Source organism: Scatophagus argus, chromosome 6 (genome assembly GCF_020382885.2).
Source record: "Scatophagus argus isolate fScaArg1 chromosome 6, fScaArg1.pri, whole genome shotgun sequence".
Classification (NCBI taxonomy): domain Eukaryota; kingdom Metazoa; phylum Chordata; class Actinopteri; family Scatophagidae; genus Scatophagus; species Scatophagus argus.
In genome coordinates, this window is record NC_058498.1 from 13,879,034 (window position 1) to 13,901,872 (window position 22,839).

The window sequence follows — 22,839 nt, forward strand, 5'->3', positions numbered from 1 at the left end:
GCATGAGGATACGTATTTGTGTTTGTGTTTGTTTTGTGTGTGCGCGTGTATGTGCGTGTGTGTGTGTGTGTGAGAGAGAGAGAGGGAGATGCTGTGGGTGGGTAAGGGGTTGAAGACTGAGGAGAGAAAAAGAAAGAAATAAAAAGGAAAAAATGAGGAGCTGGGGAGGGATTAAATGCTGACATTCTGCAGTTCTCAGCGCCCAAAAATACACCACCACCATCTCCCTCTCTCTGTCTCTCTGTCTCTCTCTGTCTCTCTCTGTCTCTCTGTGGTTTGGCAGTATGCTTTGGCAGTTTTGGGGTAGAGAGGATTTGCCTGTAAGTCACTCAGCTTTTATGTAATAGCCGTTTGCGGCGTTCCAGGGAGGCATCTGTGGAGATGCGACTGAATTGAGAAGCGAGCCGGGTTGCTCCACTGACTGCAGCTGCTGGGGCTTGTGTCAGGAGGAAGGTCCCAGAGTAGTGGAAGAAATGGGGAGAAAGAAGGCAAGGAAGCGAAAGAGTGTGAAAAGCCAAAATTTTAAAGAGGAAGACTGGCTGGGAGATCATCCTGTGGCTCCAGGCCCAGTCTGTACCCTTAGTGTACGCTAGACTGAGGTCTTCTAATCTTTCTTGCCTCCTGTTTAGTCAGCAGTGCTGCTCTAAGCTGATGTGGTAGGATATCAATAGGTGGATATGTGCCTATCTCATTCTTTGTGCAACCTGCTGTAGATGGGATGTAATCCATGGCTCATTTCAACAGAATGTGGAAGGAGCCTGAACAGAGCGTCTTTTTCCACGGGAGGCTGGGTGGAGTAAAGACACAGTTGGTACCATTAAAACCTACGCTGTGTGCACATTTTTCAATTTGTTTTCTGATGTTCCTTGTACAAAATCATTACATCAAATACTAATTTGTTGGAGAACAATTTGAAGCCTCAAGTTTACCTTTATGTTTGAGAATTTCTTCACTGCAGGACTAATAAAGGCCTATCTTATCTTATCTTATATTTTCTTAGTCATTTCTTTTGGTAACTGGGCAAGTGAATCCTCACTGGTGTGACTAAGGTATACAGGAGTTTCATTTATATCACATCAAGAAGATCTTTTCCATTTTATCAGTTTCAAATGTCAAAATCCTTGTGCATACTCTTAGAAAACCTAGAAATGATTATTGTCATGTTCTTTGTGCTGGCCAATTCATGAAAGCAACAATGAGGTCTTCATTTTTTCCAAAATTGCAACACATAGTGTCTGTATTGGATCACCTGTATGGTACAGGTGGAATATTTACTCAGACCTACAAGGCTTGAAATGATTTCTAATTTATTACATACCTTCACACTCTGTTGCTGCGTGTTATTTCTCTTTCTCACAATTTAAAAACTAATTTCGGGTGTTTCTCCTTTGGAATAAACTTTTGGAGACAGGCTCAGTTAAGATGATCAAATCTAGGTCTAAATCTCTTTTCCCTGTGCTGATGTTCATCCCATTCCTCCTAACATTCAAGAAACGTCTAATTGACCACTAGTAACATCAACTTTGTTTAGATTTGCTACAAGTGATTCTTCCTGTGTGTGTTTTTGTGCATGTGACTACCCATAAGTTTATGCCTGATGTTTTTTATTTAATCTATAAAATGTGCAGAAACTCCCCTGGTGATGTATAAATAGACTGGAGTTGAAGTTGTGACATAGTCCTAATTATCATGCGTGATATAAACGAATATGAGGTTATGTGAAGGAGAGACTGAAGAATTCAGTAATTCTGAAGGCACAGAGACCACAAAACGACGTACAGGAGTTCTTGTATTTCACTGATTACCAATTTTATTTGCCTTAGCTCATCCAAAGACATGGTGACACAGATGCTGTCTGCCTCTCAGACTTTTCTTCCTGTCTTTGCACAAGCATGTCCTGTGGAATCTTCCGGTCCACGTCATACCTCACCTGTCCACTAGTTGCCCTCATTGTTTTCCCTCCTCTGCTGTCACCTGATTCATCACCTGTCTGTACATCTGCTCTCAATTGGTCATTAACTCACAGTGCATGAAGTCACACTTCCTTTTGTTGGATTTGTTTGCCTGTTCTGACCGATGGACCACTGATTAACTGTAAGCCTGTTTTTTGACTACTGAACTGCCTTAAACCCTTCAGTTCTGTGAGGGACTCTTTCATTTTCTTAACATGCTTAAACATATGTCAGCATTTTTATATTTAACCTAAAGAAACAGTTTACCAGTTAATCTGAGCTGCATGTGCTCATCATGTCATTGTTAAAAACATCTAAACATTTAAAGAGTAGTGGTTTCTTTTATTGTGCATGTAGATGCAACAATTTGAAGTAAAAATATCCCTATGTTTTGTTTTTTTTTTTTTTGGTTAATCTGTCTACACGGTGATGATTCATCTAAGATCTCATTTGTCTCCTTCAAGTCGACAGCGGGTGAGTGTTTCATAATCAAGACTTTATGAGTGTTTGTGTTTGTGAGTGTGAGGTTTCACTTTGTGCACTTTTGAGATGCTATCACTCAGTTTACTGTGTGTATGTGAAATTGTTAGCATGGAGCCGCAGGGTGTTTGATGAGCAATGTGGTGGTCATGGTCATTTCACAACAACAAAAAAAGCCAGTTTTCCCCCAAAATTGTGTTCCTCATCTTGTTTATCCTCAAACACTTGATACACAACATTGGAGGAGAAATTTTCTCCCAAAGCACTCATAAGCTTCAGCTTCAAAGCTAAGTCTCACATTGTGCTGCTCAGCTTGATTTGTCAAAGAAACTGTGCTTCATGTTTGTGCTGTGTTGGTGCAACGCTCACGTTTGATCGTCCAATTACAGAAAATAGCCGAGACAGAGAGCTGTTTATCCAACGTGCTTTCAGAGAAAAGCCAGAGATTGAACAGCTTCAGATAACACTGCATAAACTGCAAGGCTTAACACTTTTTTCATTGTGATTCCTGCTGATATTTGTGTCCATTCTGTCCAAATCAGCTCAGAGGTTGAGAGCATCCCAGAATATGAAGCCCGAATTTCCATTCAGCAGGAAAGCTTTGGTATAATCCATGTGCTGTCTTTGAGCCTAATATACTTGACCAGTAGAGTCAAGGAAACTGGGGAATTTAAAGACATTTGTTTGAAAAGGATAAGGTTTTCTTTCATTTTTCTGCTGACCCTAAAAGCAAACATTGTGACTGAACTCCAGAATCCCTCTGACTTGTGTAAACCTAACATGAACTCAATCATGAGGGATTCTCTCTCTCCAGGCCTGGCTAATTACTGGTTAATTACATCCTCAGACACAGGTCATAGTCAGAGCCTGAGCCAAATATTAACATTAGCTCATCTTTGCTGACAGAAACTGAACCCAGCCCAGACTTTAGCTACTTTGCTGAACTTCATTAAGTGTTTGAATGGAGCTGTGTTACTGAGAGGGTTCTGTATGTTGGTGGGCTTTGTGAGTCTGTGTCAGACTCTGTCTGAAATATCATAAAATGTCCTTAAATTATTCCTTCACTTGGCTATGACACCTCAGTTTATCCTGAAAATTAGAGCAAAGGCTGTTTCTCCAACTGCTCATTCCTACATAAGTATCAATAGCAGCTTTTACAGTTTTCTGATCCCCTGATCACAAAATCCACTGAGCACTGAGCAATTTCTGCATCTGCAACTAATGCTAACTGCAATATCAGCTGACCAACATCTAGATTTTAATGTTTTGGTGCACTGCAGAGAGCACAAGGGAAGGAAGAAGCGGTCATTCTGTTCAAATTTACTTCCAGGTTTATTGATGGAATTGCCTGCTGCTGCTGCTTGACAATATTTTAATTAATTATTTATTTTTTGGAAAAGAAATGTAAGCTTGTAAGTCTTTATCACTGGCTTTTTTGCGGTGTTGTAGATGAATTAACTGGCTAGCATTGACAGTGTGAGCTGCATGACAGCAGGCTTTAAGAGGCTGTTAATGGAATTATTTAGTCCCAGGAGGATGGCATCTGTTGCTGCTTTTGTACTGAAGGAAAAAGGTCAAGAGTATCCCTGCTGTTTGACTTCTGTGTATTAACTTGCAAGCACATCTATAGTAAGAATCTGCAGAGAGGCATCCCTACTGGATGTTTAATTTTATGGAGGTTCAACATTTCTTCTTGTTAACACATTGTTTAGGACAGTTTGTGTGATGTCGAGCTGCAGCTGTCTGCTCTTGAGAGGCTCCTTTTGTGTTGTATGTTCTATTTGGTGCTGGTTCAAGTTTATGTTCAAGAGGAAAAAAAACAGGTCTACATATACACTGTTTACAAGGTTTATAGCTCAGCAACCACTTATTTGTGACAGTAATCACATTATGTTTCAGGGAGTACTGTACAGTGTATCGCAGTGGTGCTCTCAGTCACCAGTGAGGGGAGCTCTGCTGCTAAAATGTACAGTTTTGGTCAAGGATGATGGGAAGTCGACAAAGTCACTGTGATGACATGTAAGAGATTTGTTTGTTCAAGAACTGCTATAAAGACCAGCAAGTTTGAAATGTGTTGTTGACCAGTCAGGTGGTTGAATTTAAACCTGGTGTATGAATACAGCTGAACTCACAAGATGCAGAACGTGCACCATTGCTATTAGAGCATATGCCCAAAGTTTACAAAATAACATGAAGGACACAGTCCAGCCGTCATGACACTCACGTTAGCGTGGCCTGTGACCTGTCAGTGTAAATAAGATGGATGGCCTGAGGAGAAACTGGGAAAGAATACATATGAAAGCTTATTGTGCACATATGGTCCATTAAGCACTTTCCTGCTTGTTTTTATGGCTGGTTTAATCTTTTTTAATCTGTCAGAAAATCAATTTGTTCACGTCGCTGCCAGGTTGCTGAGCAGAGCACTCCATCACGCATCCATAGACCTTGCCTGCCTGAGCAAGGCATTGTGCTGGATGCTAGTCATCAGAAACTGCTATACAGAGATAAATGTGCGCATTGATGGATAGATAGGGGAGGAAAAGATAGAAAGGCGCTGAAAAAGAATGAGCAAGTTTATGTGAAAGTGAGTGGAAAGATATATGGACAGACAAATGGCAGACAGACAGACAGACGGATTGCCCTTTATACAGTCTCCAGACAACCATGAGAATCTAATAAAAACAAAATAAAAAATATGACAATGTAAAGAAAAGTTTAAAAGCTTTTGATCAGAAAATATTGATGTGACTATAACAGAAAAGTAGAAAATGAAAATTAAGAGAGATAAAATGTGTGAAGACAGAATTTTCTGCCATATCAGGTTGAATGTATCTCTTCTCCATCTGCTAAAATGGAACACTTTAAGCTTGGTGAGACAGACAGAGAAAGAAAAGAAGGGAGGTAGATTGAGCTTCGTTCCTGAAATCCCAAGTCTAAAATCCCACAGTGAACCAGTGATTATCCCGCATTCAGCAAAAACCAAGTAAGTCCTGTAATTCCTCCAAAGGGCCGGGATGCTAAAAGAGCTAATTTGACAGAACAAGTATAAGAGAGAAAAAGTATTTTCCGTAATAATCTGTGGGTTTAGTGAGAGAAAGGGAGGATACCTGGGATAAAGCAAGGGTTTGGCTGAATCCATTACACCAGCGCTATGGGATTATTAACACAGCCAGGAGTCACTGGGGCTGATAAATACCCATATGAAGACATTGCAGGGGCAGTGAAATGTGTCGTTTCTACTCCTGACAGCACGCTAAGGAAGAAAAACCATTAAAACTGCATGCAATTTATTTGTCAGCTTAGAAGAAAAAAAAAAATCTGTCTCTCGAAAAAAAAGTATTTTTTTTTTCCCAAAAGCAGGAAGGCTATTTTCCTCTTGAGCTGTTCAGAAAAGGAATACGCCTTATTAGCCTCTCCGACACACAGAGCATTATTTGGTTATGCAGTGAAGCCTAAAACGGAGTCGGCATTTAAAGTTGCACCGTCCCTCCATCACACTGAGTGATTACCTCTGTCAGGCCTTCGGCGGACCACGGCGAACGCACGCAAACACACACAAGCAGGTTGAAGCACGCACACATGTGCACTCGTTGACAAAGCTGTGCGCGCGCCCATGCACACACGGAGCATAAAACACCTGTCCCCTAAAACGCCCGAGAGCTCTCATCCTGCCTCTGCCACACCTCAATGTGCAGTAATTCTAGAAAAGGGCCTCTTTAAGATTCGTGGCCATAAAAGCCAGGCACAGACTGAGCCGTTAAATGGCTGCTGTGTGTGCTGGGATGCATCTGCAGCTCAGAGCAAGGAATCATTCCTACACCATTAGTCTAACACTCAGATCTGTAGACAACAGGAAAAGAGCCGTCTATGTGTTTTACTCTTTGTGATGCAAATGTGGCAAATGAAAGGGCGTGGGTGAGAGATACTCGACAAAAGCCATTTCCGGGATGAATGGAAAACGGGGGAAACTGAAATAACTAACACAGCATCGTTAATGAGTTTTGTTCAAAAGTAGGAAGCATTTGGCTCACACTAACTCTCCAGCCGGTCCCCTCCTTGCTGTCTCCTTGAACAGAGCAAAACTCAGGAGGGGGACGAGGAAGTGCAAGCCAGCACCGGTGGACGCTGATGTTCCGTTAAATCCTGTCTTAATTAAAAAACATGACAAGAACAACAAAAAAAGCTGAGAACCCGAGGATATGCTAGTTTCCTGTTCTCCCCGAGCCCTTTCCAAGGACTCTCACTAAATGTTTAATTTCACTGCAGACAGTGACATTTATCAGTGGGTTTCCAGTGGGGATGTTCACAAACAGCCTGTTCCCTGGACAGAGGCATCTTGGCCTGAGGGGGGAGACAGACGGAAACGAGATGGAGTGAGACAGAGAGAAGAGAGACACAGCATCAAGACTTTCTGATTGAAACAGAGAGAGGAACAAATGGAGAGATTGGGGGTAATAAGACAATAAGATTTAGAGTTTAGTATAGACCATCCTCTCCATATCCACCCATTGTCGAAAAAGAGGACGCAGTAGTAGCCTTTCACAGAAAGATTTCTCAGAAGTAGAGTTGTCTCCCCAGTGGGATGATCTGAAGCTAAAGAACCACAGTGTTTAGGCCAACTAACATGCACTGTTGTAGGTAAAGTGAGGCTCAGACGAGGCAGCAGGTGCTGATTTGCTGCCAGCCAAAGTTCAAAGCGTTTGTTTTTTTTTTTTTACTCTGAAGTGCTGTGACATAACATGAGTCCAGTCATGCAGGTTATTTTTTAAATTGTAATGTGAAGCTGGCAAATGTGGCTTCATTGCAGTTTATTGGATATAACGGAGCCTCAACAGTTCCAGTCGTTTACACCTGTAAGCCTGTCTGTCCTACTCACCTGTCCTCTCACCTTCTGCCATGTCTCTCTCTCTGTTTTTACTTCCTTGCAATTTATGCAGCTATGGTCCACACCGTTGAGATGTTATTGCTTCAATAAGCTGTCGAGGTTTTGTTAACACTGTGATATTTGGGGCCAGATTAACTCAGGCAGTTGTTCTTTGTTGTAAGGCCACAGCACCAGCATCACCACTTATGCTCAAAATGTGTTCATTTGAATTCATTTCATACAGCATGTTTTTCACTTTTAAAAGTGGATATAATGACAAATATTTACTTTGGTCAGGTCAGGTTTGTACTGGTACTACAAAGACATGGAGTATTAAAGTGGGAAACCATTTATCCATCACTACTAGATCTTTAATGGTCTATTCCAATAGTTTATCTGTTACTTTTAGTCAAGTAATTCTTATCCTCTGTTCTTTAGCTAACTAGTTTTCACACACATTTCATTGCAATAAAGACACCTGGAAATCCCCCCAGCAACAGCAAAAGTGACCCTTCTGGTAATTGTAAGTAGCCCTGGTGGTTGGTTATCACTGCACTAAGGTACTTGTATTAAGGATCAATGCAGAGGATTTAGTAGCATCCAATGATGAGTTAGATGCTCATAACAGCGACTGGGCCTCGAGTCCGGCCTGCAGTCCTTTTGCTAAAATAAATGCCCCAAAAATATAAATAAAAGAATAAATAAATAAATAAAAAATGTACATAAATGAAAACATTATTCTGAATATTCCATTTCTGCCTATAGAAGACAGAAGTAAAATAAATAAATAAATAGCAAAAAAAAAAAAAAAGTGTATCCATCAAGTGTAGTTAATTAGAAGAAACAAATTCAGAAAGTCAGTTCTTAAGTTGGGCCAAAAGGCTCAACTGTGTTAAGAGTGTGAATCCAATATGCCTCTCTGCAGAGCAGTGAGCTGATAATGGGTGAAATTCTTCCTCCTCCCGTGAACCTTAATGACACTGCAGAACCATTGTTAGCCTGTGCATAATGTTGAGCAGTAACATAATCCACGTTTTCTGTGCGTGTAGCAGATTTGTGTTCAGACACCAGACTCTTTAAAGCTCTTATAGTTTGTCTGACATTTCGGCACATAGGCAACATGCGTGCTGCTGCAGTTTCTGAAGGATTTTATGTGTTTTTACCAGCATGTGGATATGTGGAGTACTTGGTGTCTGCTGAGTGAGGACACAGCAGAAAAAGCTTGTAGCTTGATTGGACAGCCAGGACACAATGTTAGGAGGTTTTCTAGTGTCAGAATGTACCAGTCTGTTTCCCAGGGTGTGAGACCGTTTTGAGCAAGACACGGTAGTGATGAAACGTTTCACCACTGAAGGCTGCAAACCAACCAGTGTGTTCCAGTCCCTTTTTTTTGTCCCCATGGAAGACTGCTGCCCTCAAACTGAGCCCAGATTCAGCTGCATATACTGCTTGAAGATGTTTCAGTGGAATTGTGCACATTTGTATGCATCATTTTCTAAAGAAATCAGGCCTTTGGTGTTCAAACTTGTCTCCTGGAAATTATGTTTATATGATAATTTCTTTCCCCAATTAACTTGATGAGAAGCATAATTTCTGCCTAGATTATGTTTAAGAAGGGTGGCGTTGGGGTGGATGGTGGCTGTACAAAGTGCAGATTTTTGACACTCGAGACTGGATTTTATTCAAAGTGCTTAAAGTCAGTAACTTTTGACTTTTCCTGTATTAAAACTAACCTACAATGTTTTACTTGGCATGACTCTGATTTGAAAAATAAATGTTACACACTTCAATGATGTTTTAGTTGCTATGAGAAGACACTGAATTGCAGAAAACAAATTAAATACATTGTCACTTTGTTAATTAACAATGTCTCCACCACATGTTGAGATAAAGTGTAATCTAGGCGGTATTACTTTTCCTTCCAAATTTGTCTATTACAAGTTAGTACAATATGAACATAAGGAACAATTAGACAGGGTTGGTAAAGTTAATTGTGGCCTCTTTTCCATTCGTTTGCATTTTGAGAACAGTTGGTTCTCTGCTTGCGCTCTTAGTAGTATAAAATAATTTCAAAGATCTTTCTAGAAGTTTTTTGTTGTTTGACTTCACACAAAAGCTTCCCAGGTTTTCATTGTAGTGCACCTTTGTCAGATGCAGGAAAGAAGTGGAAGGTGAGTTTGTTTGGCGAGAGGAAACTATCATTACCTGTCGGATGGAAGAGCTGGTGCCTTTGAAACAGGGAAGGCCACGCCAAATAACTTATGCTTGTTTCCATCTCCATACGCCCTCATCGCTCACACACATACATGCGCGCACACACTCTCTTTCTCCCCTGCCTCTCTCTCTCTTCATCTTCTTCTTCCTCGAGGCTTACATTTTCTCCTCTCCATTCATATGTCAGTTTCTCCCTCCACAATCCTTCCCCTTGCAGATTTATTCAGGAATATGAAATGAAATCCTCTCGCACTTTTGACTTGTATTAAACGCCTTCATTCAAAATGAGGCTTGTGAAAACGACTTCCACTGAGTAGGTGTCAGGCCACAGAGTCTGTTAACATGCAGACTGTACACTTGACTTAGCCCCTCTCCCTATCACATGTGATATGACCTGACCTGTCAGACAGCAGGGTAAACAAAATGAAGGGGGCAAAGGAGGTTACAGACTAAAGAGGCAGATATTAATCCTCAAGGCCTCTTCAGGATGACAAAAAGAGGCTGGCGGTGAAACCATTAAAACAGCCCCAGCTCCTCGATGTCTCTTATGCTCCTCTATTATGGGTCACATGAACCCTTTCCACCTCTACTCTCAGCATCACTGCAAACTTTGAGCAAGCTCTAAGTTTGATGAGTGTTGAGGCATTAAAATGAAATGTCTGCAATTTTCTCCCTTCATGGGGGAATTTGCATCAGGCTGAGTGTCCTTCAGAGCAGTCACAGACCAGCGCCCTACTTCAGAGCCAAGTCATGATTAAAGCTACAGTCATCAATCGAACGGCGTGAGAGCAACAAGATCTTTTCCTTCGGTCGTTTACCGTCATATCTTTGCTGTTATTTATGATTATTTTTGTCAGGATTAGCCATTAGGTTCAGTGTTTATGGTGTTTGATTGACATTGTGTTAAACTCACCCCTCAGTGCTTTTCTGAAACAGCTGACTGTGACTTTAAGACGAGGTGTGCTTGTGAGACTGATGAATCAGCGTTGCATTCAGGAGCCAAACAGATGTTGTTCCCCTCCTGTTAGCAGAGAAATGCCTACGGTGTCCTGCACGGGACATTTGGCACCCTGATGTCTGTCATTATTCATCGTGAGTGGGTTTCCAATAACAAGGGCAGGCAGGGGGCATTTGTGAGCACATTATCCATGGAGAGATGCGTACATAATGCATGGCGTTGCCATTGGGCACATGAGGCAAAAAGTGGCCCCTGCTCAACGTGATCTTGGGGAAAGCGGCGAGAGATTTAACGAGAGTCCTTGGAGAGAAACTGGTCATCAAGTGTTGGGGCTGCTGATGCATAAGTTTGAAGAAGGCCTGTGGGCTGTGGATGTTGTGTTGATAAACAGACCTTTCAAAGTTTTGTGTGACCTCAGAAAGATGAAGAAGGATGTGAAAGAAACTCGACATCACTAAAAACCATCTTTAGACCTGCTTTTTTTTTTTTATTGTATTTTTTTTCCCCTCTCCTTTCCTTCAGCTGGTTGCTCAGAAAAAGCCAACCGCTGTCTCCACAGCTGGTGCTCCGCAGCAGAAGCAGCAGGCGCTCACTGCAAGGTGTGCAGGAGAAACAGACTTGGTATTCTTTTCTTTCATGCGATATCTAGAGTTGCCATATTAATGTGGGGGGAAATGGAAAATGGACGGAAAAGGAGGCACGGATAGACAGAATGAAAGCATCAGCTCTTTAACTATGGAGTTCTCCTGTGGGAATATGTAAATAGTCTCACTTAAGTGCTTGAACTAAAAGAGACAAGAGTGAGTGAGAGTGCTATTAGCAGGGAATAGATGCATGCTGGTAAAAACTGTGCACCTAAGCAAGGATTTTCTCCATCAACTTCACCTGTCATTTACTCATATGAAAAGCCATCTGTTATAAAAAAAAAAAAAAACTGACAGTATAAGCATGATTTCATAAAAGTTAGTTGACTATTTAAAATCCAGTTCTGTAGCTGCATTTTAAAGTCCCTACTGCAGAACTTAAAATAACAACTAATGGTCCTCTGAGCCCTGCAGTGCCACTTACAGTTAATTTGAAAAGATATATAAGAAGTGTGTGGTTGAGATGACTCAGGTGGTGGTTTACAGGCAGGGCAAGTTGTAACATACTTGGGTTCTTTGCTGCAAGACATTTTGGAAACTGCTTTGAATCGCAGTAGGACTTCAATACTATCATCCTCTTTTCATCCTCTGCATTATTCGTACCTTCTTTTTCCTCTTCCTCTCTCCTTTTCGGGACTCTGATTCTGCTCAGCAAGTGTGGCTTGTCCTTTTACTGTCCAGTAAAAAAAAAAAAAAAAAAAAAATCTGAAAAAAGAAACCCTTTCAGGTGTTTGATTAAATGTAGGTTCTACACACACAAGTAAAATTGTGTCTGTGTTTAAATTACTCACTTATGTCCATGTTTTGTCTGCGCCACTGAGATATGTGTCTCAGTTTCTCCATCAATGAATCTGAATGTGTTTTCTGTTTGTTTGCTTTTCTGCTTTCCTGCTTGCCTTTCTTTGTCCCTCACCTTCACGTGGTAACCGTTTATCTGGCTCCATGGGTAATGACTCCCGTGTCCACTGGCTCAGCAGAGTTTCACACTCCTCTTGTCTCTCTGTTTGCTGGGTTTGACCTGCTAGAGGTGTTGGCAGTCCGGAAGCTGCACGCTGTGGTGTCAGTTGGGGCCCTAAGGAGCGGAGGCCTCTTCTCGTAGTACTGTGGAAGGTCTTTCTGCTCAGCTGCTTTTCCTTGAGACTCAGGGCAGCCTTGATCCTGTTCTTTTCAGCAATCTACCCTTCGGCAGAGACAGCTGGGACATTTCCATGGTACCTTTTGGGACTTAAGAGAGTTTTCTGGGTTTTATTTTTTTCTTTTTTCCAAGAGGATTAAAAGTTTTTTTTTTTCCTAACTCTTCTGCCTTGAGCAGAGCCTTCATCTCGAGGTCCTTCTTCTCTCAGAACAATAAAAGTTTTTCCTCCTCCCAGGTCATTCCTGTGGTCTGTGGAGTATACACTATAAGTCATATGTATTTTACTTAATTCAAAAATAGATGTTGGAGCATACTTGAACAGACTAACAGGTAGCACTTGCTTCTATTTATGTTGGTGGATTACAAATAGAAGCACCTGTTTTGCTTGATATTCAAGGGTTAAAATGCTGCATTAGCATGTGAAAACTGGCACAGCGATGTGTCACGTCTGTCTCTTAATGTGTGCTTTAATCGCTGACTTTCAAATCTGTTTTTCTTGGCAAATTATACTTTGACCTGCCGGTCCTTCTATCCAAAACTGACATTTTCCTGTTATCATTGCTCTTTGTGCTGGATACCCATACATCTGGCATTACATGGTTTATTAGCCAACATCCTGGAGAGTACTGAGGTATTAAAAATCTTCAAAAGAACATACACTTCAGTTTTTTATGCATGTGTATACTCTCAGCATATCAAGATTAAAATGAAAACATCTAGTGCTCACTTGGGTAATAATATTTTGTCCAGGCTAATATTTGTTTCAGTCTCTGGGCTGCGTTCTGTCCCAGTTCAACCCAAACACATGGTCTACCTAACCTTTAATTGAAGTAATTATTGGGACTCTGCAAGAGCAACAGCATAGCTGATTAGCTTTCACTCCAACTCCAAGACTTTCTGTCCAGCTTCCTTTAATGGTATGCATGCAAAGCTAAATGTAGCATTAGTGGAGCCCCAGAGAGCAGGGTTTGACATTGATGACTTTGTTAAGGGGAACATATGTTTGAACAGATCGCCCCCTCTATAAATATAGGCTATTTCGATCCCCATGGGTTGAAGGCTGGCGGCAATGTATGTCTGCATGACATTATACAGAAAGAGAACAAAGAAGGTGGAGTGTGAGTGTGAGAGTGTGTGTGTGTGCGTGAGAGAGAGAGAGAGAGAGAAAGTGACGAGGGAAGAGAGGGCAAACATTTTCAGTGTTTTAACAATTTAGCTCAAGTGGAAAATTATAGGCCCTGTTCTGATTGTGTGGTGTTTATTTTGTCACATTTTGCTTTGTACTTCATTTTTCCATCCTAAACTAATTTGAACTGAGTTGATGCACTAAAGGGTATAATGTAGACACTTGTGACCTTCTGACAATAATACAATGCCTCACAATGTCTTGTTAATTTGAGCATTTTCTAATTAAAAACCAAAGTTTTGCTTTAAAGGACTTTTGATGATTGATTGCAACAGATATTTGGGGCTTCAGGCACAGATCAGCTGTTGAACTAACCTTGGCACATTTGCAGAGTTGTTGATTAATGTGCACTGTCAACAATAAATAAACAATAAATTGAGTAATAAATAAATTACTGATTAGCAAAAGGTATCAGATGCCTGTGTAACAAATTATTGTTTCACAGCACTGATGCACACAAGTGTACTCAGCTTCGGCACTATACAATCAAAGAAACAAACAGACTCTTATGTACATACTTGCTCACAAACACACACTGCCTCCCACACACTCCGTGTATGACAATTAGTCTTACAAAAGATTCTTCTCAACTGCACTAAGTATCACCAGGAAATGAAAACATTTTTTTCAATCAGTGCTGCCCCACCCTCTTCTTCTTCTTCTTCTTTTTTTGTCCTCATGGATGGTGCTGTTGGTTTGTGAGTGGTGGGTAAATGAAGACCATTTTGCAGTGTGAGCAGATGGTGAGCATTGAAGTGGCTGTTGACAGGTAGCCTATAGCTTGTTGTCTGAGCTGGCGTTATCACACACGCAGCGAGACGCACGCAAAAACACACACACACACACCTATGCACACACACTGCAGCAGCTTTGAGCCCTAATTGGTACCCAGAAGGGTCTGATGGAGAGAGAGTGAGAGGGAGAGAGACTGGAATGAAAGAGGAAATGCACATCAAAAACGCAGACCAGCTGGTCAACTGTTTACCTCGAAAGCGCTGAAGGAAAGGATTCTCATTTAATGTAGAATTTTACTGAATGGAGAGAAAAAAAGAGATAAAATTACATTAATGAAGGCAGTGAATTTCTCTGTCAAGTCTTGGTTTGTGCCCCTTTAGATATTAAGACGACAACAAAAGAAGTGTTTTTGTTGAAGACAGAATCACAGGATGTCCGTCTGTTGGTCTAACGTCCTTTGTTCAAGTCTTCTAACTTGCAAATTCATTGTTAATTTAATTTTTGACATCCTTGGTGAAAATGAGATAACGCTGTGGTGTTCCTGTGGTGCGTTCCTGTCAATGTGCTTGTCAGTTAAACCGTACAGACAGCAAGTTTTCCCCTTCTGTTTCAGAGGGTTTGCGCTTCTGTGTCTCTTTATGGAGGCTTTTGCTAACCAGCCACTTCTGGAACGGGACAGTCAAGACAGATCCTCACTGTAACATTTCCTTGAAGACTGATTGCATTCATCTGCACAGTCATGGTAGAAATGACAGCAACCACACCTACAGAACCCCCAAAACAATATGGAAACGTGCCTCACTATAACCTACATGTCAGCATGAACAATAACCAAAGGACTCTCAAAATGACTGTGGAAGTGAGCTGTTCTATTGTTTCCCCATTCTATAATACATATACTATATTAAGTATGTACTACAGTATATATTACCTTATTTTATGTTTTTTTGTAATTAAAGTCAATATATAGCAGTTACAATACTTGTTTCTGGCAGTTTTCAGTTTCCCAGTGTTTTGAAGTTGTATTTTTGCAGGGCAGGTGAACTATCAGCCACAGTTCAAAAAATCTGAGTGGATATTGGCCTTGATTTTAAACAAAACAGCACAACCCCCCCCATCCCCGAAAGTCCAAGATGACTCATAATTACTTATTCTCTCAGCAACATGATAGCTGACTGCTCATTGCCCTTACTGCTGCTAGAAGCTGTCCTGCAACAAGTATTGGCCACAGTATTTCAGTGGCAGGGATTCATGCAGTTTCCTGTATATTTATTAAAAAAACCACCAAAAAACAACAACAACAACAACAACAACAACAAAAAAAACGAAAAACGAAAGATGCAGAAAGATTGAGATGCTCACATTTTATGGTCAAATGGTATTTCTATTGAAACTAGAGCTGACAAAAAATGATATCAAATCAAGGTCCATGGACTACCTTTTTCCCGAGCTGTAAATAAATAAAAGAAATGGCCAAGAGTACTTTGGGTGAAGTAAGATGCTTTTTTTCTGTCAAACTACTGTATCCAAGGTCAAGGGGGGCCGCTTTGATTGGATTACATTCTGAATTTACATCAGTAATTTAAATTCTCTGAAAGCTAACCCACACTTGCACTTCACAGGAATAAACTAGTGCACTCTGTACAGCACAGACTGTGATATTTCTCTTATGCTGATCATATTACATTGCGTGTGAATTTTGTATTTTATGAGGTTGAACAGGTGAAACCTTGAACCTCCAGTCAGGTAGTCTTATTGTGATCAGCATGTCTTTCACAAGAGAGGCCTGGGCAAAGAAAACTAAGCAATAACCTGATGTAACAAAAGCACATGCAGCCTCAGACATTCACAGACATCACTAAGTGGAGAATGTAAGACTGCTTTCAATTAAGCTTATCTGAAAAGGGCAAGTAAGTTTTTTTTTTTTCTTCAATATGTGCTTGACTCATCAGCAACAACAGTGTAAGGTGTTAGCGGCTAGGTTGACTTCTGCTATGTGTTTACAGCTCAGAGTGACGCATCTGACCAGTGCAAACATCTCCACAGCTTACAGGCTGTTTTCTGCTGACCCAGCCCTCCAGGTTTTTCACAAGCTGCAGGAGAGATCTATTTTCCTTTGACCCCTGCCTGTTTGCCCTTTGTTGGACTTTACAATTACTTGTGTGTGTGTGTGTGTCTATGTATACCATGTATGAGTGCATGGACAAAATCACAAACATGAAGCTTTGTGCAGAATTCTGTTTCTGTTCTGTGTGTGTGTGTGTGTGTGTGTGTGTGTGTGTGTGTGTGTGTGTGTGTTGAGAGCTTCACAATCCAAGCAGTGGTCGCAGGCCAAATGGCGCATGGAGAAGCTTCATCTGTGTAAGTGGCCACTGGGGGCAGTGTTAAGTGTCCTGGAGGGTCTCCAAGGTCATTACACACACAAACGCACTCCCTGCCACACACACAGGCATTCAGAAATGAGTGTGTGTGTGTCCTGCAGGGACTGTGGGGTCGTTACCCTACTAATGGGGCCATATGGTCACAAAACAAACACAAACTGTTCCTCCTCTCTGCTTGTAATAAGGTCATGAAGATGCTGATCTCATTCAGATGGAGGAACCAGCTGAAGAGAACTTGCCAGAGGATGTGGACTGGACTCACAAGGAGGAAGGTCAATAACCTGCAGCATTTTGTGCCTATGAGTTATATTGCAGAGAGATGTGAAGTACACTGCAACAAATGATTGCTTGATGTTTATGACATGTTTATGGTCATATCTGGCTCATCTAATAATTTGTAGTACTGTCATATACGCCATTATATCCAAAGGTTTAGCTGCCTAAAGAGGTAACACTATTCCATCTGCTTCTCTGGTGTCATCATAGACTGACTGTTCTGTAATACTTGTTCAGCAAATAGGCTACAGCTGTGTCCTAAATCTCTGCAATACCTTAATTCTGAGAAAGTCGTAAGTCTAGTGTGTCCACACTGGAGAAGTAACCAAAGTAAGTAATACTCAAAGTCAGACTTGACCAGCAGAAACTCCACGCACATGTGGGAGAGCAGCAAAGAAAAGGATCGCGATTTCTGCAGATGCTGAGCCACACACAGAAAGTTTTGAGATGGTCAGGGAAGCAACTTTTCATCATGACCCTGCAGTATTTCAGAATAAGACATACATTTATGGGGCCAAGGACTGAAGCAAGTTACCAATGGTCTGCTTGCTCCTTAAGAATCTACTTAGGAAAAGTATCTTCATCAGTCGCTTTGCCTGCATACTGCTGTCATCACATAACAACATCCTGAAGGAGAGTCATGATCCAAAATCTCTCTACTTTATCACTGCTGGCTCTTGCATCCCACCTGATGAGGTCGAAAGACTTTGATGGATCTGTTTGTGCACTGAAAGGTCAGTGAAGAAGCTCCTAAGGGAAAAACCTGTATTCCATTACTTTAACTGCAGTGTGACTCAGTTTGGCGATTGTATGTTTCTTCATACAGTAGTTGTTGTGTTTTCTGTCTGGCCTGTTTCCCCGGCGTGTGATGCTTATCATGAACATCATTTCAGTTATGCATTCATCTCTTCTGTGCGATACTGTTTCCATAAACTGCAGCGTACACCATCACATCATTTCGTTGCATTCTGGCACTCAGTGGTTGGTATGATTACTCTTTGACAGTCTCTTATGTGAGTGGAGCAGAGTGGTTCAATGTACTGAAGCAGTGGTGGGCTGCAGAACATAGCAGAGCTTATCTCTCATGCAGCTCTGTCTGCATTAATTTCTCATTAGGCCTGACATTCGCGATGGTGTGACTGTTGTATCATTTAACAAACAATGCCTTATGCCTTTGTGTACAATGGCAGTAGATGATGGTGTTTAATATGGGCTTAAATCTGTGCTGTATGAATAGCTGTACTTTGCAACACACAGTAAGTCTACTATATGAAGTAAGCAATTAGTGTATATATTCTTTACTCAGTTAATCTGTGGCATGAAGGTACAAAGCCTTGTATTTCATCACTATGTACTGCCAATCTACAGTAAATTACAGTAAATTTATTGACTCTATTAGAAGTTTGTAGTACTGTGGTCCACAATGTCCTCTATCACTTTAGGACTTTATGTATCTCCTCTGTTTTTTTTTAATTTAAAATGATCATGCTGTGAAAAGCCAGGCCTGTGGGTATCGGTTAAAATGAAAGCTTAAAATTTCTGAAAATGAAATGACCTTTGTTCGCAGCTTTTACACTTTTTGATTTTTATTCCATATAACAAGTAATGATAGACCGACTGCTTTGCCTTGTAAAGACTCTGATGAGAAGAGAGCGTGGAGCGACAGTAGCTGATGTGCTGAACATTAAATCAACATTTTTGTTGATGAGGAAACAAGTAAAAGTTTGTGAAAATTCTCTAAATGCAGCCTAAAATTACAGCTTAAAGCCAGACTAATTTTCTGTTATTCAACAGTAAATACTTTTCTTTTTTTACTGATTGAAATGTGAGCCACATGATCTCTTATGATCTTCTTACTGCTTCTGTTCAGTGATGTTTTCAAAGGAATCTGACTGATTTTCAACATACAGCTCGGTTTATTCCATAATGGGGAGGGGGGTTATTACTCAGCCTGTGAATAGTTGTCCTCTGTGGCTCATGGAAAAGATTTTCTAAAGTCTGTAAACATAACCTGTGATTAGGTCTGAATTATCTGGAATTGGGCTTGGAGAAAGCAAACCTGCTTAACACTTAAGGAGCAAGCAGACCTGTGAGTGATGCACTTGTTTGTCTTATGGGAAATGTAGGATCGGACCTTTTTGGAGCCTGACCCGTATTAGGATTTAAAAGTCAGGATATGTCAGCTGCTGTTCCATAGATTTTAACCATTCTGTTTTAAGTGCGCCTGTGTGCCATCTCATAAATGTTATGCGTTAAGGTGCTTGAGGGAGTCTTGATGCCTCTGGTAAATTTCGCCTTGAATTCACAGGCCAGCACCTGCATGGTTTAACAAATATAATTTTCTGATTTTATTTTTATCTTGTTTATTTTTTTTATTTTAATTTTTTGATGATGTAGGCTGAAACTCAATTTAATTTCCTGTTAGTGTTGCTGTAAAACCTGAAATTCCCTGAGATTCACATTTTTAAAGCACCTTCTGTAATACGAATCCTGGATAATGTGATGATCTGTACCACCACCTTACACCATTTATACACACGTTTGTCCACATGTGGACACATTCTTCTCCACATGATGCCATAATGTCCTTAAATATTCTATGCTGCAGGCCAGCCAATAATCTGAGACTTGTGCCTTCCTGATGGTACAAGCAGGTCCTTCAATTATGAGATGGTAAATCAGCTGTATGCTTCTAGAGAGAATAAGGTACTGCACCAGTCTGCTGGGAGTGGGGATCCCTTCTGCGATGAGCATCTAAAGGAAATGACAAAATATAAGTGAACAGAGTAACTATCGGGATGAATAATTCATGGGAACACATTAAACTCTATTACTCTTTGTGGGAGAGGATGTGAGAGATTAAAATGGGAACGTGATACTGGTGAAAATTTTCTTCCTTTCCCCTAAGGACTGGAAAGATGGTGTTGCTGTCGTACATACTGTAGTTTCAATACTTTTTGGCTGGTGTACAAACTTTAGAAGAGAATTGTCAGGTGTTAAAGAAGCTGTGCATGTGCTTAATGCTCACCGGGTTAGCTGCTGAACGACAGTCTGTCGCTGCGGCAGAGCTCATTCTTCAGCTAAAGAGGGTTAGGCTGCTGAACGAGTCTGCCGCTGTGACGCTCGCTTTTCGGCTCAAAGCTATTTGAGGACCACGGCGAAGCTATCTTCAGGTTGGATTCTCCACAGACTCTGGATTGCAGTATCATGGCTAACTTTTTATTAACATGTTAAAAATGTTTTTATTATGTATGTAAGCAATGAACATTGTCAATGTTAATGTTCACAGCTGCCTAGCTAGCGTGTTAGTATTGGAAAACTCTTTCTCTGCCATTCTCGTGTGACTTCTTCAAAGCTTTTACAATACGGGCACCCAGCACTGAGGGAAAACTCCAGTCATGTGCAATGAGGCATGAGCATGTGCATGTGGGTAGGCAGGTACACCTACAGACGGGCTTATTACAGGCCTACAACATTTTTCTTTCTTTTGTTGCCAGAGCATTTGATTTATTGGTCGCAGTTGGGAAAGTCATGAAGAGACTTTCAACAAAAATAACAAAAATACAGTACCGACCCTGCCTTTAAGTTCTCAAGGCATTAGGCTTAAGTCCCACCCATTACAAGTACAGATATGGATACAGATAATTTAGTTGGTTGAAGTGATACAGATAATAATGATAAAGACAGTAGGACACACACTAATCCACACTGATAACCTTCTGTTGGCAAGCCATCAATCTGCTACAAACTGAGTGAGAATGAGAAAAGACTGCTTCCTTCTAGTTAGTTTTTGATATTTATCTAAATTATTAGTCAATATAAATTATGGACTGTTACTTGGATGAGAGGTGAGCCAATGTGTGGATGTGGATGTAACACACCTGACCACTTGGTGGGGTTGTTAGTCCAGCTATTCTCTGGCAGGTGAAAGGGCAACAAAGGTTTTTGGATGTACCTATGACATACTCGTTATCCGATTTGTGTATAGAAAATAGTTGTAGTTAAACAGCCTGGACTGCTATTTAAGTGCAAGTGTGAAACTTAATGTCACCAGTGGTGGGCCACAGCCAGCATTCTGACTTTCACTGCTGAGTTGTTTTGTTGCAGCAAATCCCCAGACATGAAAGCCAAATGACAACAATTCATGTATATTAGGCTTCTGCATCAAAGAAACAACAGTGACATCCTCATAGGAATAATTATTTAACAGTGCCAGATACCATCTGTTTCTCCAAAACAAGGTGAGAACGTCCAAAAAGGACACATGAATACATTTAATATCACTTTCATGGAGATTAGTAGTGATTAATGTGTGGTGACAGTAGATAATCATGTCAATATTCTTTATTCATATTCAGATTTTGTACTGTTCCAGCCCAGGGACAACAAAGCGACTAATCATAATAATGTCATTGGCAGACTTTAATAGATCCATTAGGATTGATATACCCCTGGGGTGAATGGGTTATTGCTCATAAAGCAGAATCATCTGCACTCACAATTAAATCAGATAGCATTACAGGTTCATTTAAGAGACTTCTAGATAATGCAAGCATCGAGAAAATGGTCAAATACATGGTAATTGCAACAAATTTAAGAGCTTGAGCAAGAATACATTAAAGAGATTATCAAAGTGGTGTCTGTGTCTGGAGCAGGAGTGGAATTAGAGCCCTGCAACTATTATGACATTTCATCCATCTAAATTAGATTGACTTTGAGATGAGAGAGGAGATTGACCCTGCGTGTCCAAAATGCTTTGCACAACACCAAAACACTTACGTCAAACTCACTGGCCACCCTACTGTATGCTGTAGACTTAAAGGATATGAAAGATGTTACTTGATATTTTTCCTGCTGTTGAAAAATCACACGGAAAGACCAAAACCAACAACGTTTTAATCAATATGTTTATACTCTTTCTGACTAGCTTCTCTGTGACTCTCAGCCCCAAGTCCATTTGTTCCTACTGAAGACATCGTTAAAAAACGGGTCACAAAAATATACTTTCTCTTCTAAAAGAGCATGAAGTAATTTCCTAAAAAAATCAACATTAGTCAAACACGAGTCAATAGTGCTTTGTATTCAGCGGAGGATTAATACAGATTTGGTGCTCTAATAAATATTTACAGCAGCAGGACAGCTTTTGTGGTACTGACACCAAATAATCATGTTCACTGTGATGAAGGATCACGTCATCCATTGCAACAGTGTGAATCACGTGTGTTTTAATAGTTATTGGACAAAAATGGAGGTCTGCTGTTTGGATGAAAAACTGTGAAAATCCTTTAAAGAGGCCAAACTATGCTTATTTTAAGGTTCATACAGGGGTACTACTAGAATAGGTTTACATGCGTAAATGTTCAAAGAAATCTTTTTCCCCCACATTTTTCTCCTCTATTTACCTTCTGTCTGAAAAGTTTAAGCGCCCGTCTCTTTAAGTCCCGCCTCCTGAAAAGCAGAGTCTGCTCTGACTGGTCGGTTCCCACAGGCCTGAGCAGGCACCGCCGACCAGAGTTGAAAAATCTGCTTATTACACACAACTTTTGACTTGTTTTTCTCCAAAGGCGCTTGAAAATACTGGTAGTCGTGGGTTGTGGGTTTTTGGGCTTGTTAGGATCTAAAGCGTAGGTTGTTTATTTGGGCTTGCTTTTTGTTTGTTTGGGTAGAGTTTTTTTTTTTTTTTTTTTTAAAAACACATGCATCAAAAGCTATACAAGTCTCATGTCTTCCCATATTTTCTGCTGCAGATGTGTGTAGGAGGATGTGTTGCAGATTGCAGATTATATTTTACTAGTTGTTAGGTCTACACCCTATGCATGCAGGCAGGTAAACATATCACAGACACATATTTAAACTTGACACACATGTGCACACAGTAATGTAGGGTAATCTTTGTTGTCCTAAAACACCCTTCTCTATTGTGCGTAGGAAAATGACCTGTTCTTCAATGGTCAGACTGCTGGCCTAAAGAAGATGCTAGTTGTCAGCGAAATACAAAGATGTGCGTATGTGTG

The 22,839-nt window shown here is 40.7% G+C and overlaps 1 protein-coding gene across 2 annotated transcripts in view; it reads left to right on the forward strand.

Moving 5' to 3' along the window:
* Positions 1-2,021: 2,021 nt before the first annotated feature.
* agbl4 (AGBL carboxypeptidase 4) overlaps positions 2,022-22,839 on the forward strand; it is a 366,309-nt gene continuing 345,491 nt past the window's right edge. Inside the window, exons 1-2 of one of the 2 annotated variants that reach the window (XM_046390770.1) lie at positions 2,022-2,094; positions 2,396-2,426. The gene's annotated coding sequence lies outside the window, so the exon portion shown is untranslated. The remainder of the gene's footprint in view (positions 2,095-2,395; positions 2,427-22,839) is intronic. The other variant, XM_046390771.1, reaches the window with a different exon arrangement.